Below are 13,624 nucleotides of genomic sequence, written 5' to 3'. Positions count from 1 at the left end.
GTGTGTCAACCTGTAGGTGATAAGGAGATATATATGATTACAAATGTTTATGGACCTCAAAAGCAAGTAGATAAACTCATGCTTCTCACCTCCATGGAGGATCGAAGAGCAAGACATCCCAATATGCCCTGGATTGTTGCACGATATTTCAATATGATAAGATCTCTTTCAGAGAAAAAAGGAGGCACTAGACAACTAGGCAGAGATTCCATAGCCTTCCAGGGCTTCATTATGAACATGGGACTAGTGGACACTAAAATAATAATTAGAACCTTCACATGGAACAATAAAAGGGGAAGGGCTTCTCAAGTGGCTTCCAAACTTGATAGATTTGTTGTTTCAAAGGATATCCTCCTCACAGGACAGGCCATGACAGTTTCCATTCTTCCCCTTAGAGGTTTGGATCACTCGCGAGTATAGCTAGAAGATACCTTTATGGGCATTCCAAGAAACAGGCCTTTCAGGTTCAAAAATGCCTAGCTCTCACACCCTAAATTCACTAGTAACATTGATAAATGGTGGAGAGAGGAGTTGAAAATTGAGGGCAATGAAATGTTCATGCTCTAGCAGAAACTAAAAAACATTAAATCCAAACTTAAAGCTTGGAACAAAAAGGAATTTGGTGATATCTTCAAGGCCAAAAGAGAAATTGAGCAGAAGCTCCAGGAAATCAATTAGATCAACGTCACAGAGGGCTTCACTGAAGAGAGGCAAAAACTAACTGACTCTTTGTAGGAAGAATGGGAGGATCGATGCTTACAAGAGGAAATTTTCTAGAGGCAGAAATCTAGGATTCAATGGATTAAAGATGGAGAAAGAAATACAAAGTTCTTTCATAAATCCACTATGGCTCATAGGGCACATAACAGAATCACAAAGATCAAAGATTCTTAAGGCATTGAGCTTGTCTCTCACAATGATATGGAACCCATCCTTGTAGAACACTTTTTTAATATTCCAAAGGAGCCAATAGAGGATAGATCCAGGTTCATTGATAATTTCACCCAGTATGTCCCTAAGCTGGTTACCAGGGTGGACAACTAAAATCTTAACAAGGTAGTTTTGGAAGAGGAGGTCAGTGATGTGATTAATGAAATGCAAAGTAGAAAAACACAAGGCTCGGATGGATGCAATGTAGACTTCTTCAAAGCCTACTGGGAAATAGTCAAATAGGATATCCTTGAGGTTTTGGAAGACTCAAGAAAATCCAAAAAGGTTTTGAAGGCTCTTAATGCTTCCTTCATAGCTTTAATCCCTAAGAAGGAAAATGCCATGACTCTGGATGGTTTGCGACCCATAGCCTTATGTGATGTGGTGTATAAAATCATTTCCAAAGTGACAGCGAATAGACTCAAGCCCATTCTACCTTCTCCCATCTCAGAAGAGAAAACATGCTACATGGAAGGAAGGCAAATTCTCAACAATATCATCCAAGCACATGAGGTGGTACACTCTCTCAAAAGCAACAAACAAGTGGGTATGATCATTCAGTTGGACCTAGTGAAAGCCTATGACAAAATAAGCTGGTCTTATATAAGAGAAATTATAAAAGCCTATGGCTTTGACCAAAATTGGATAAGATGGGTTATGGTAGTAGTTACCATGACTATTTTTCCATACTGCTTAATGAAGCTCCATTAAGAACCTTCACACCCTCCAGAGGACTTAGAAAAGGTGATCCACACTTCCCTTTCCTCTTCGTCCTCATGATGGAAGGGCTAGGTAGGGCAATCAAAATGACAAGTGATGAAGGTTGAATCCAGGGTATGAAGCTCACCTCAGATGGAGCGGCAAGCACTCATCAACAATTTGTGGATGATAAAATGTTGTAGGGCATACCCATAGTCAGGGAAGCTAGAGAAATCAGAAACATCTTAAACAAATTTCCTATGGCACCAGGTACAGAGGTAAGCCTCAACAAGTCCAAAGTATTTTTCTTTAACACTAATATTGCTATTCAGAGAAACATTATTAGAATTCTTGGTTTTCAAAGGGAACAGTTACCTTCCAAACATCTTAGCATTCCTCTTACTCGCAAACCTTTAAGTAAGAAAGTGTAGGAACCAATATTAAATAAACTTCAGAACAAGGTGAGAAAATGGACATTCAGGTCTTTAAATTTAGCAGGGCAGGCTCTCCCTGCTCCTCAATGTATTAAGCAGTAGATAAGGAGCATACAAAGGGAATTTCTGTGTGGCAGCAGAGAAGAGAAGAGGAGGTGGGCTTTAGTAGCCTAGGACAAGCTCTGCAAGCCCAAAAGCTATTGTGGCTTGGGGCTGCATGATCCTGAGACTCTCAGCAAAGTTTCGGGAGCTAATATTTAGTGGAGATGGATCAAGGAGTCAAATGCCCCCTGGGCTAAGCTTTGGAAACAAAGGTACGCCAAGTATTGGCGGGAGAAGGATCATATTAGAATGTTAAGACAAATTAGGGGCTCCCAAATCTGGAACCTTCGATGGGAGAATAAAAGGATTTTTCGGCAACACTATTTCTGGGAAATCTAAGCAGGGGACCTCGGTTGATTTTGGGAGGACAGCTGGCAACAAGAAACCAACCAATATAGGGATGACTTGGCAGCTCTCAAGAGTGACACACATAGCAAAGGATTGTTTTTGGTAAAATATTTCTAGGACCGGGGAAGGAATAATGAAAAATGGAGGAAATGGAAAGATCTATGTTATAGTGATGAGAGTCCTCTAAAGGCCAAGGCAGACGCTCTCGCCTAGGACTTAAAGGATAGAAGGATTCTAGTTTCCTCCTCACCTGACCAATTAAGATGGGGAAAGGATAATGAAGGTAACTTTAACCTCAAAGAGGTAAAACATGAATTCACGGGATTTAACTTTGTGAATACTGATCAAGTCTTGAAAAAGCTTTGGCAAAACCCCACTGGATGAAAATAAAGTTATTCATCTAGCTATTGCATCAATGGAAGATATTAACTTGGGAGAATCTTCTAAAGAAAGGCTTCATTGGCCCTTCCAAATGTCACCTCTATGGCTCACATGAGGAAATTATTGAACACCTTCTTGACCTGTGCCCTTTTGCATTTAGGATGTGGGACTCGGTGGCCTCAATCCTCAGATAAACTGATAGGGATAGTCTCAACATATCCAACACTTTGAAAAAATGGAGGAAGAACTTCTTAGGGAATTAGATTATTAACAAAGCCTGGATTCTGGTTCGAGGCTTCATCATTTGGAATGTTTGGAAAGAGCGCAATAGGAAGATCTTCAAAGACAAAACAAGCAAGCACCAACACATAATTGATCAAATTCTAAGGTAGCTTAAAGACATAGTAAGAAGCTTATTGAGGACACTTCCTAAGGATCCTCCTCTACCTCAAGAGGAGAATATTATACTTCATTTCGGTCTCCACTCCATAAGTCCTCAAGGAATAATAAAGGGAGTGAGCTTAATAAATACAGGGGCCAACATTTGGAAGCCCCCTCCTTATGGTTTCTTCAAGGTTAACATCGATGGAGCTTCTAAGGGAAACCCAAGTTTAGCTGGCTTTGTGGGTGCCATAAGAGATTATGAGGGGGAAACAAAGAAAATCTTCCATGGCCACTTGGGGAAGGTCACTAATAACATGGCTTAGCTCCTGGCATTAGAGCAATGCTTGGAAATCCTGGTGGAGTCAAATTCACATAATGTTATCATTGAAGCAGATTCAGAATTGATCATTAGAGCGACCAAGAAAATAAGAAATGGAACTTCTCCAGATAAAGTGTCAAAGCATTGGAAGCTCTTGCAGGTCTTTCACCGTATCCACTCCCACCTGAAAACCCTTAAAACTGTTAGATTTGTCCATGTGAAAAGGAAAGAAAACATGTTAGCGGATCGGTTGGTGAACGAAGGAGTGACCAAAAGGGATAGGGATTCTCAGTATGCTTGGGATTTGTTACCTACAGGAAAACTGCGAGAGGATTGTCTTTATCTGGCAACCAAAGATATGGAACTATGGATGAACATGACAGATCAAAGGGATTTAGGAGACAGGCGGGAGGATAGTGAATCCTCAACCGTCTGACCATTTTGGTTTTGGCTACTTTCCAAAGCTCTGATTACTTTCGGTTGGATGGTGAAGGTACTCACTCAGGCATCACCACAGATTTGGTCGCGTGCTTTCATTTTTCTTAGAGGGTGCTTGACGAAGAATCTAGGCAGAAGGCTCAGAAATTGGCCACGAGACTGGTCTGACAGTCATCGCTTGGTGAGAGAGCATAATTGCTTTTCCGCGAAACAACGGATTCAAAACCACAAGTGGTATATCGAGCAGGGTCCGAATGGTTTCTGGTTTTTTGAAGTTGGCCCCCGATTCCATTCATCATGCGACATGTTGCGGCGAGAGGAGAGAGAAAACTACCCTCATCGGATGGTTAACCCTCGTGCTTCTCGTCCACGTGATATCCATGAAGGCTGTTGGATCTAACTTGAGTAGTCAACGGTGGTGATCTGCTCGTGCAAGTTGTTCGAACGTTTCAGACCCGAAAAAGTTTAGAGGACTAAGCCTATAGCTTTCGTCGAGTCCATAAGTTAGTTTTTTGGGTGGTCTGTTGTGGGTTCTCTGTGGACCCTCAGTAGGACACTAGTAGATTTTTGTGGGTCTCCATCCCGTGGACTTGTCTTCCAAGGAGTGCAAGGTTTCTTTTGGCTTCTCTTAGGTTTGGGTGAGTTGTTAGGTTTTTGCCTGCCCTCCTTACTGTGGAACTCTCATAGAGCGGGTTCTGTCTCATGTAAATTATGTATTATTGGCTTGCTTAATAGAAGGTCCTACTCTTACTTGATCAAAAAAAAATTGAACCGTTAAATTATTAAAGTTTTTCATTTTGTTTTTCATTTTAAAAATATTAAATTTATCTTTAGAATTAAAAAGACAACTTAAATTACAAAAATTGGCAATTTTGCAAACTATTATAAATTTAAATTTGACTAAAAACAAAACATTTAAATTCCTCTTAAAAAAATGGCTATATTAAGTAAAATAAAATCCTTAAAATGAATTTTATAAATACTTCCACAACTCTACTTCTTAATTAAGGAAAATAAGTAGAACCTCCCCATTATATTTTTTCAATTCAAAATCTAGTACAAACTAAAAAGGTTTAAAAAAATTAGTTACACATGCATATATATATTATATATAATTTTTAGCTAATCATATTAATTATATATAAGAACATGGAAAATATGTCCATTTAATTAAAAATTACTATTTTTTATTATCTTCTTCACAAATTCAGATGCCACTAAACCACATTTTGAAGGTCTAGGTCTTAGTTTCAACTAAGAAACAACCTAATATTTAAAATTTTGCATCTATTGTCTAGGGTTTCTTTTCCACTCGTGGTTCACAATCTCAAATCTAGGAAGGAAATGATGATGAAATTCTAATCAAATTTATAAATGAATCTAAGATTATTTTTAATTAAAATCAATAAAAGTAGTTTTCTTACTTTTAGTCTAATAAAAAAATGATATACTTGAACACAAAAATCTGCATAGTAGCATTGGGGTAGGAGAAGATTTAATCATGTCCAAATCTTGGAGAAAGAAATTATTAACCAAACAACAATTCAAAGTACTTTCACATTATAAATAGCTCAACAACTTGCCACAATTTTTATATAATTGAAACACTAAATCTTTGAAAAAACATTAAATTAATTGGAATTTTATGTCTTTAAATTAGCTATATTATAGAGTAATACTATTAGCGAAAAATGTGTTGTCCAAGGGAGGCCAAAAACTATCAATAATAAAATTGGCTATTTTACCTCAATTTTATTTTATTTGTTATTTAGCCAATTTAATATACTAGTATAAAATGAATCCATGCACCTATATGTAATCTCTATAACATTCAGAAACATATTTTAAACAATAAAAAATTACACATTATTTTTTTCCTTTAAAATAATGTTACCCTATAATAAAACTTGATACCTCTCAGCGCACATTAGATTTATGAGAATTAAATAATTAAATCAAAATATTTGAATAACCTAACTTAACAAGAACATCACATTACATTACAATATCTCTTCCATACCTATCCACACACAAACATTAAATAGTATCTTTCTCTTTTATTGTATTAAAAATAAACTAGAACAGCAACCATTCATACTTCCAAATAAATAATAAAAGGAACAATTGAGAATAATTACAACCATAGAATAATTTAGGGGCTAATATTGGTAGGTGGGCTAATTTTATAGTTTGCATATTACATAATAGTGAAATTCCAAGGGCTTCTAAATTTCATGATAAATTTCTATGCTTAAAATTTTCTTTAATTACAACTGGACACAACGTTCAAAGTTAAAAGGGTGTATTGTGTAACAAGTTTCTATCAAAGTACTAACAATATTACAGTACCTATCACTCTCACATTCTATACCTATCACTCTCACATTCTATAGTCTATGTGAAATAAACAATTTTTTTTTTTCATTTATGAAAAAAAAATAACAGATTGAAAAACAAACAATTGTGTAATAACAAAAAAATAACAGATTGAAAAACAAACAATTGTGTAATAACAATTCCAGTCCCATTGTATAATACTGACTTTAAATTGCAAAAAATGTTGATCGAAAAGACAAAAGAAACCAAAAAAAAAATAAAGAAATGTGTACTCTAAACCTAATGACATGCTCTCAAATTCATGTTCATACGAACCGAATTGCACAAAGAGAGGTACTCTGCCAATTGCAGAGTGATTTAACGATTAATTTCCATACCGAATATTGAAAAGCTCACGTATATGTTCAGCGGTTTTCCCATTGAACATATCAGCAATAGTTTGTGACCACCGCTTAGTTGGCAGCCTTTGCAAGTTCGACGAGAGTGGCGCGGTCATCTACAAGAGCTGTCACGAACTCCACATCCCACGTTTTGACGGCATCAAGTGATATAGTGGGGCCATCAAGAACATGGTATCTGCAATATTGAATAACCAGAGGCAGAAACGAGAGGCAGAGGAATGGTAATGTGGGTGCCCAAGTCCATCCCACAAATGCATATATTCATTTTTTAAGAATTTAGTTAATTTTATATAAGAATATGGAAAATATTTTCATTTATTTAAAATTTCATGAATTTTTTAAATACAAATGAAAGTGTTTAAATTTTCTCTATTTCTTTTAACCATAGTCAATTTTTCACTTTATTTAAAAGTAAAGCTTTTTTTATATTCATGACTTTTCTTTTGATGGTTTGTAACTATGATTCTGAAATGAATATGTATCCTTTTTATGAAAGAGGAATGTAATTCCATAGATTTGCACCTTGAATGAAAAAATGGTATAAAGAATCATGAACAAATTGAAAATGTTGTTTGTGTAGTCCTAGTGGGAATAAGCATATCTCATGTGGAGGGCCTAAAAATACCATGGTAAAAACCATGGGTTAAGAATACCATAAGAAAAACCATGTGTTGTGAAAATAGAGTTCCATAATGTTTAATTATTTATTCACTTACTTTATTTTGTTTTATTTTATTTTGTTTTTATGTAATTTGACTAATTCAAAATACTTACAAGACAAGACATTATACCATTTTTTCTATACTAGGTTGGAAAGCACCTCTCAACCCAACTAAAATTTGTAAAATCATCGTATTAACTTGGGATCTACCAAGTACAAGAAGGGAGCAAATCCCTTGAGATACAAATATCTTTTATAGTGGAAAGAGATTTGATCCCTCTAAGAGCTTGGTAGATCACCACATAACATGAGTCTAAGTTGGTTTAATTCCCCCCTTTAAATAAACAATATTCCATATGAATAACATGGGTTCTCAATATCATGGGTCGTTTGTAGCTTTATTTTATTTTATAGAGTTATTTTTTTTTTGTTTTTTTGAAAGTTGAAATGTTATTTTAAACTTGAAGTCACAGTGTTTGTTTTTTCATGCTAAAGATTTCTATTATATTCTTCACAATTTTTCTTATGTGAGTAGGTTCAAAATAGTGAACCTCATTGTGAAAGTCTAGGGCTTACCTTCAAGTAACAAACAACCCAATATTTAAAATTTCATATGTATTGGCTAGGGTTCTCTTTCAACTAACAAAGAACCGACATTTCACAATCTCAAATCTTGGAAGGAGATCATGATGGAATTCTAATCAAATTCATAAATTAATGTAAGATTATTTATAATTAAAATTAATAAAAGTGGTTTTCTTATCTTTGATCTAATATTATGAAAAACAAATGAACAAACATCACTTCAAAGTACTTCAAAATATCAATACTAAATAAGGAAGTTTATGTCTTTCAATAAGGTATATTATAGAATAATTCTATTAGCAAAATATGTGTTCTCAAAACTAGGAGCCCAAACACAACCAACAATAAAATTGACAATTTTACCTCAATTTTATTTCAATTATTAATTTTTTTTATTTTTTCTAGCCAATTTAATATACCCCTATAAAATGAATCAATGCATATGTATGTAATTTATATAACATTCAAAAATATAATTTAAACAATAAAAAATTACACATTGTTTTTTGAGCTCTAAAATAAACTTGCACTAGAATAAAACTTACTCCCTCTAAGGTCATGTTAAATCCATGATTATGATTAAAATGAGTTTATGCTCATTAAATAATTAAATCAAAATATTTAAATAACTTAAAATAACAATAACATCACCTTACATTACAATATCTCTTTTATACCTATCCACCCAAGAAACATTAAATAATATCTTTTTCTTTTACTATATTAAACATAAATGAGAACAACAACCATTCATACTTCCAAATAAATAATAACACGCACAATTGACTATATGCAAAGTAATTACAACATGAACAAGTCACTGCATTCAAAGTGAAAAGCGTGTAATGTGTAACAAGTTTCTATTAAAGTACTAACATTCTTAAGGTTCTTATCATTCTTACATTTAATAACCTATGTAAAATTAACAATATTTTTTCATTTATGAACCCAAAATAACAGATTGAAAGATGAAAAATTGTGTGATAAAAAATCCCTTTCCATAGTATAACACTAGCTTTAAATTGCAAAACTACTACCTAAAAAAAGTCAAAGTGCAAAAAAAACCTAGAATGCCTAAGGAAATCTGTACTCTAAACCTAATGACATGCTCTCAAATTCATTTTCAAAAGAACTGAATTGCAAAAAAGGAGGCACTCTGCCATTGCAGAGCGATTTAATGATTAATTTTCATACCTAATGTTAAAAATGCTCACTTCGAAAAGCTCAAGTATCTATTGAGCGGTTTTCGATTTCAGCATGAGCGATTGTTTCACACATCATGTCCAAAAGGTCTGTGACCACCACTTAGTTGGCAGCTTTTGTAACTTCAAAGAGTGTTGGGCGATCATCTACTAGAGCTAATATATATAATGATATATTAATATATTATATATTATAATATAATAAATTAGTCTAAAGTTATGAAATTTAAAAATATTAATATTATAATATATTAATATGAATATTAGATTTAATAATAATATAAATATTGATTTTTTAATATGAATATTAGAGTTAATAATGTTTTTTTGGATCGTATTAATAATAGTTTGGCCCATGTTATTTGGACTATAGGCTCCATCTAAATAAAATTGGCTCAATAACAAATAAAATAAAATTAATAATTAAAATAAATGGTCGTTCACATACAAAAAAATATCTAGCAATGTAGGCATATGGTGGACATTATGAAGTAGAAAGTGTACATGAAAAGAGACAATCATTAGGTTGTGGCATCATTGTTGAATTCAAGTAATCCACTTGATCTAAATCGTTGATCTGTTAGATCGAATGTTCCCTGTGCACTGATTCTTCATTTCTTCGCTCTTCTGTTTCACTTAGATTTTCCACCATTACTTCAGTTTTTTGTCGCTCTCAATTCACTTCCGCTTGAGCTTACCTTCGTGATTTCTCTGATCACTGTCCTCGTGGCCCCTAATTGATCCTTCGAATGGATCAAAGATCTACACGATCCTCTATCTCTCCTCCTCCTCTGTGTATTCACCTCGATTCTGCCTGCATATATAAACTAAGTAAATCTCTCATTACCTCATTCAATATTCGAATCACACACTTAGACTCAGGATCAAATTCTCTGTATATAAATATAAAACAAATGATTACATATTGAGACTCTGTCTTTCTCACCTGATTATTCTAATTATTGGCCTTTGCTTCATATTCTGCTCGTAGGCTTACAATTACACTCTAACTAGCTGGCTAGCTCGCTGGCTAACTAACTCATCCAACCTCTCTCTTTTTTTCTTTTCAATACATTATTAGTAGTTTCTTTATAGTTGAGGAACTGTTCCTCAGTTACTGAACAATTTCTTCAAACTAGCTCCTAACTAATCCTAATCCCCTCATGTTCTCCTACATTTGAGAACATATCATCTCACTTTTTCAGGATCTCTACATGATCTTGTTCCACCATTCTCCTGCACTTTGAATGGATTTTCCTCTTGTCTTCTTGCATCTACAAGTTCTGCTGCACATCACCTCTGTGTGCTTACTATTTGTCAGATTAAAATCTGATCTCCTCTTGCCTCCATAGACATTTTTACACAAAACTATGTTCTAAGTTTTCTACAAATAACTTTAGCTGCTCTCATACCAATTGACACAAGGGCTACCTCGCGTATACCCATAGTATGCATATAACTATGCATATATATATATATATATATATATATATATATATATATATATATATATATATATATATATATATATATATATATATATATATATATATATATATATATATATTTGCCCCAAGAATTTTAGACTCTTTGCCGAGTCAAATCTATAATTTATCAATGATTACAACCCTCTTTATTAAACTCTTGCAGAATTATTTCATCACAATAGCTGAATCTTTCCCTTTATTAAATCCTTCTATCGAGACTTTGTAACTCAACCCTTATAAACCTTACGCAATCCTTAAGCTCGCTTATATACCAACCCCCACTTTATAACTATGGTAATGTTGGACTTAAGACATGGAAACCACATATCATGCGTATTTCATTGTAAACCCTTTATAAGGGAAATACACATAAAAATACCTTTTCTACTTAAATACGGTCTTTGCACATATTCCAAGATTTACCTTTATCGCTATCGCTAATCGCAATATCCGCAGGTCTCATTACACATGAACCTTGTCTCCTCCAATATGCGATTAACATAACAGACTTCAAAACATATACAATTGCACCCATATAACCTTATCGGGTCCGCTCACGTCGCATGTCATAAACTCCCGCGCCGATAAAGCACCGTTGAATGTTTGTGATGCGATCACTTCGGTGATCGCATCCGCAACGCCTGTTGTACTTCTTTACAGCCCAAGGATTATTCCTTCTCCGAAAGGTGATTAAATTTCCACCATTGATCGTCTTCTTAGATCTAACGGTCCTCGTTCCATCGCTTAATCACAAGTCACAATCGCTAGTCCCTTGGGGTCAGGCTTGTTCACTTAATAAGCCGCGATGCGATTCAAACTCTCTGATTTTTGCGATCTAATCTAAATCATTGATCTGTTAGATCCAACGGTCCTTGTGCACTGATTCTTCATTTCTTCACTCTTTCGCTTCACTTAGATTTTCCTCCATTACTTCAGTTTTCTGTGGTTTTCGGTTTTTCAATGGTTTCAACCTTTCACTCTCAATTCACTTTCTGCCTTTGCTTCATTTTCTGCCCGTAGGCTTACAATTCCACTCTAATTGGGTGGCTAGTTGTTCGTTGGCTATCTAACTCATCCAACCTCTCTCTTTTTTTCTTTTCAATACATTATTAGCAATTTCTCTACACTTGAGGAACTCTTCCTCAGTTACTTTTCAGTTGCTCAACAATTTCCTCATACTTAGGAAACCAACTTCCCTAAAACACAAGACCCCTATGTTTACTAATATACAATGATATTGTTGGGCTGAATGCTCCTGCATCATTATATTATAAAAAATTTAATATTGTATTAGTATAAAGTTATTAAATTTAGTAATATTAATATTATAATATATTAATATGAACATTAGATTTAATAATAATACAAATATTGATTTTTTAATATCTAATATATTAAGGTTAACAATTTTTTTTTGCATGGTATTAGTAAAAATTTGGCCCATTTTTTGGATCATAGGTTCAACAACAAATAGAATAAAATTAGTAATTGAAATAAATGTCCTTTCACACCCAAAAAAATATCTAGCAATGTGGACATATGGTGGACATTATCATGTAGAACTTGTACACGTAAAGAGACAATCATTGTCTCATTGGATTGTGCATCATGGTTGAATTCAAGCAATCCACTTGATCAAGATCAAAAGATAAGAATATTATTGAAGGGAATATACAATAATTTTGGAAAATAAAAAAAATTATTGAGTTCCTTTATCACTATTTTAAATGTTTTATTTTTAAGTGTAGATGGTATGTAGAATTTGAGAGTGTCGGAAGACATGATCCCCATACTGGATTGATTTCTATAGATTCCTCAAAGTTCTTATGGAAGAATAAGGAGCCTTATCTTCTAACAATTGATTGTGAGCAAGAATTTTTTTAATTCAAATAATAGATGAATGTACTCATTCATGTACACTTATTTTTTTTAAATTACTTTATCTCATTATATTAAGTTTGATGTAAAATAAAAGTGAAAATTCAAGTATTTAAAAATGGCCTACATTCATTTTTGAAGTAACCTTATTAATTTTTTTTAAAGTAACTTTAGGCACAACATCTCTTGCATATATGTGACAACATCAGCCCAATTATTATTATTAATATTATGAAAAGAATTAGTGCCATGGAAATGAAGTCTTATGTGTGAGGAGGTTCAAAGTTCAATTTCCCTAATTTACCTATGAAATTCATATATAGGGCATACAGATTATAGTGGTAGTAGTTAAAATTGAGACCAACATAGTTGTGTATTCCCTTATATATTAAAAAAGAATTAAAAAAATAGGAATTAATAAGTAATTAACATAGTTGTGTATTTCCCTAATTTTCTTATGAAGGTCATATATAGGGACATACTTATGATTTGAGACCAACAAAGTTGTGTATTCCTTTATATATTAAAAAATAATTAATAAGTGTTAATAATATATATATTTAAGAAAGATATGTTACAATATTACTTTTTATAAAAATAAAAATAAAAAATTATAGTTTTTTTTTTTATTAAAGTAGCTTTAATATTATTGTTTATCAATACTACATTTCTAAAACATGATAAAACATTTCATCAATAAAATAATTTATCTAACTCTTATCTTAATTTAATTTTATGACAAAATTGATAGATTAATTACTTTTAACATAAATTTCAACATGCATTCTAATTACTACCCTTAAGAAAGACTTTGATAGATTAAGAATTAAGATGGATCTAGGCCAGTTTCATGTTACATGGCATAAAGAAATAAGTGCTTTGTTATTTTTATAAAGTGATAAGTGTTTCACTTAATTTTTTCATATATTACTTTTTAATATAAAATAATTTTTAATTAAATAATTATTTGTTTAAATTTATTTTGAAATCAATATTTAATTATATTTATTTTTTGAATTTTTTTGTAAATATAATTTT

The sequence above is a fragment of the Pinus tabuliformis genome, chromosome J, assembly GCF_031772625.1.
Source record: "Pinus tabuliformis cultivar Carrire ecotype Pingquan chromosome J, CPIR1, whole genome shotgun sequence".
Taxonomy (NCBI): Eukaryota; Viridiplantae; Streptophyta; class Pinopsida; order Pinales; family Pinaceae; genus Pinus; species Pinus tabuliformis.
This window is presented reverse-complemented; position numbering follows the sequence as displayed.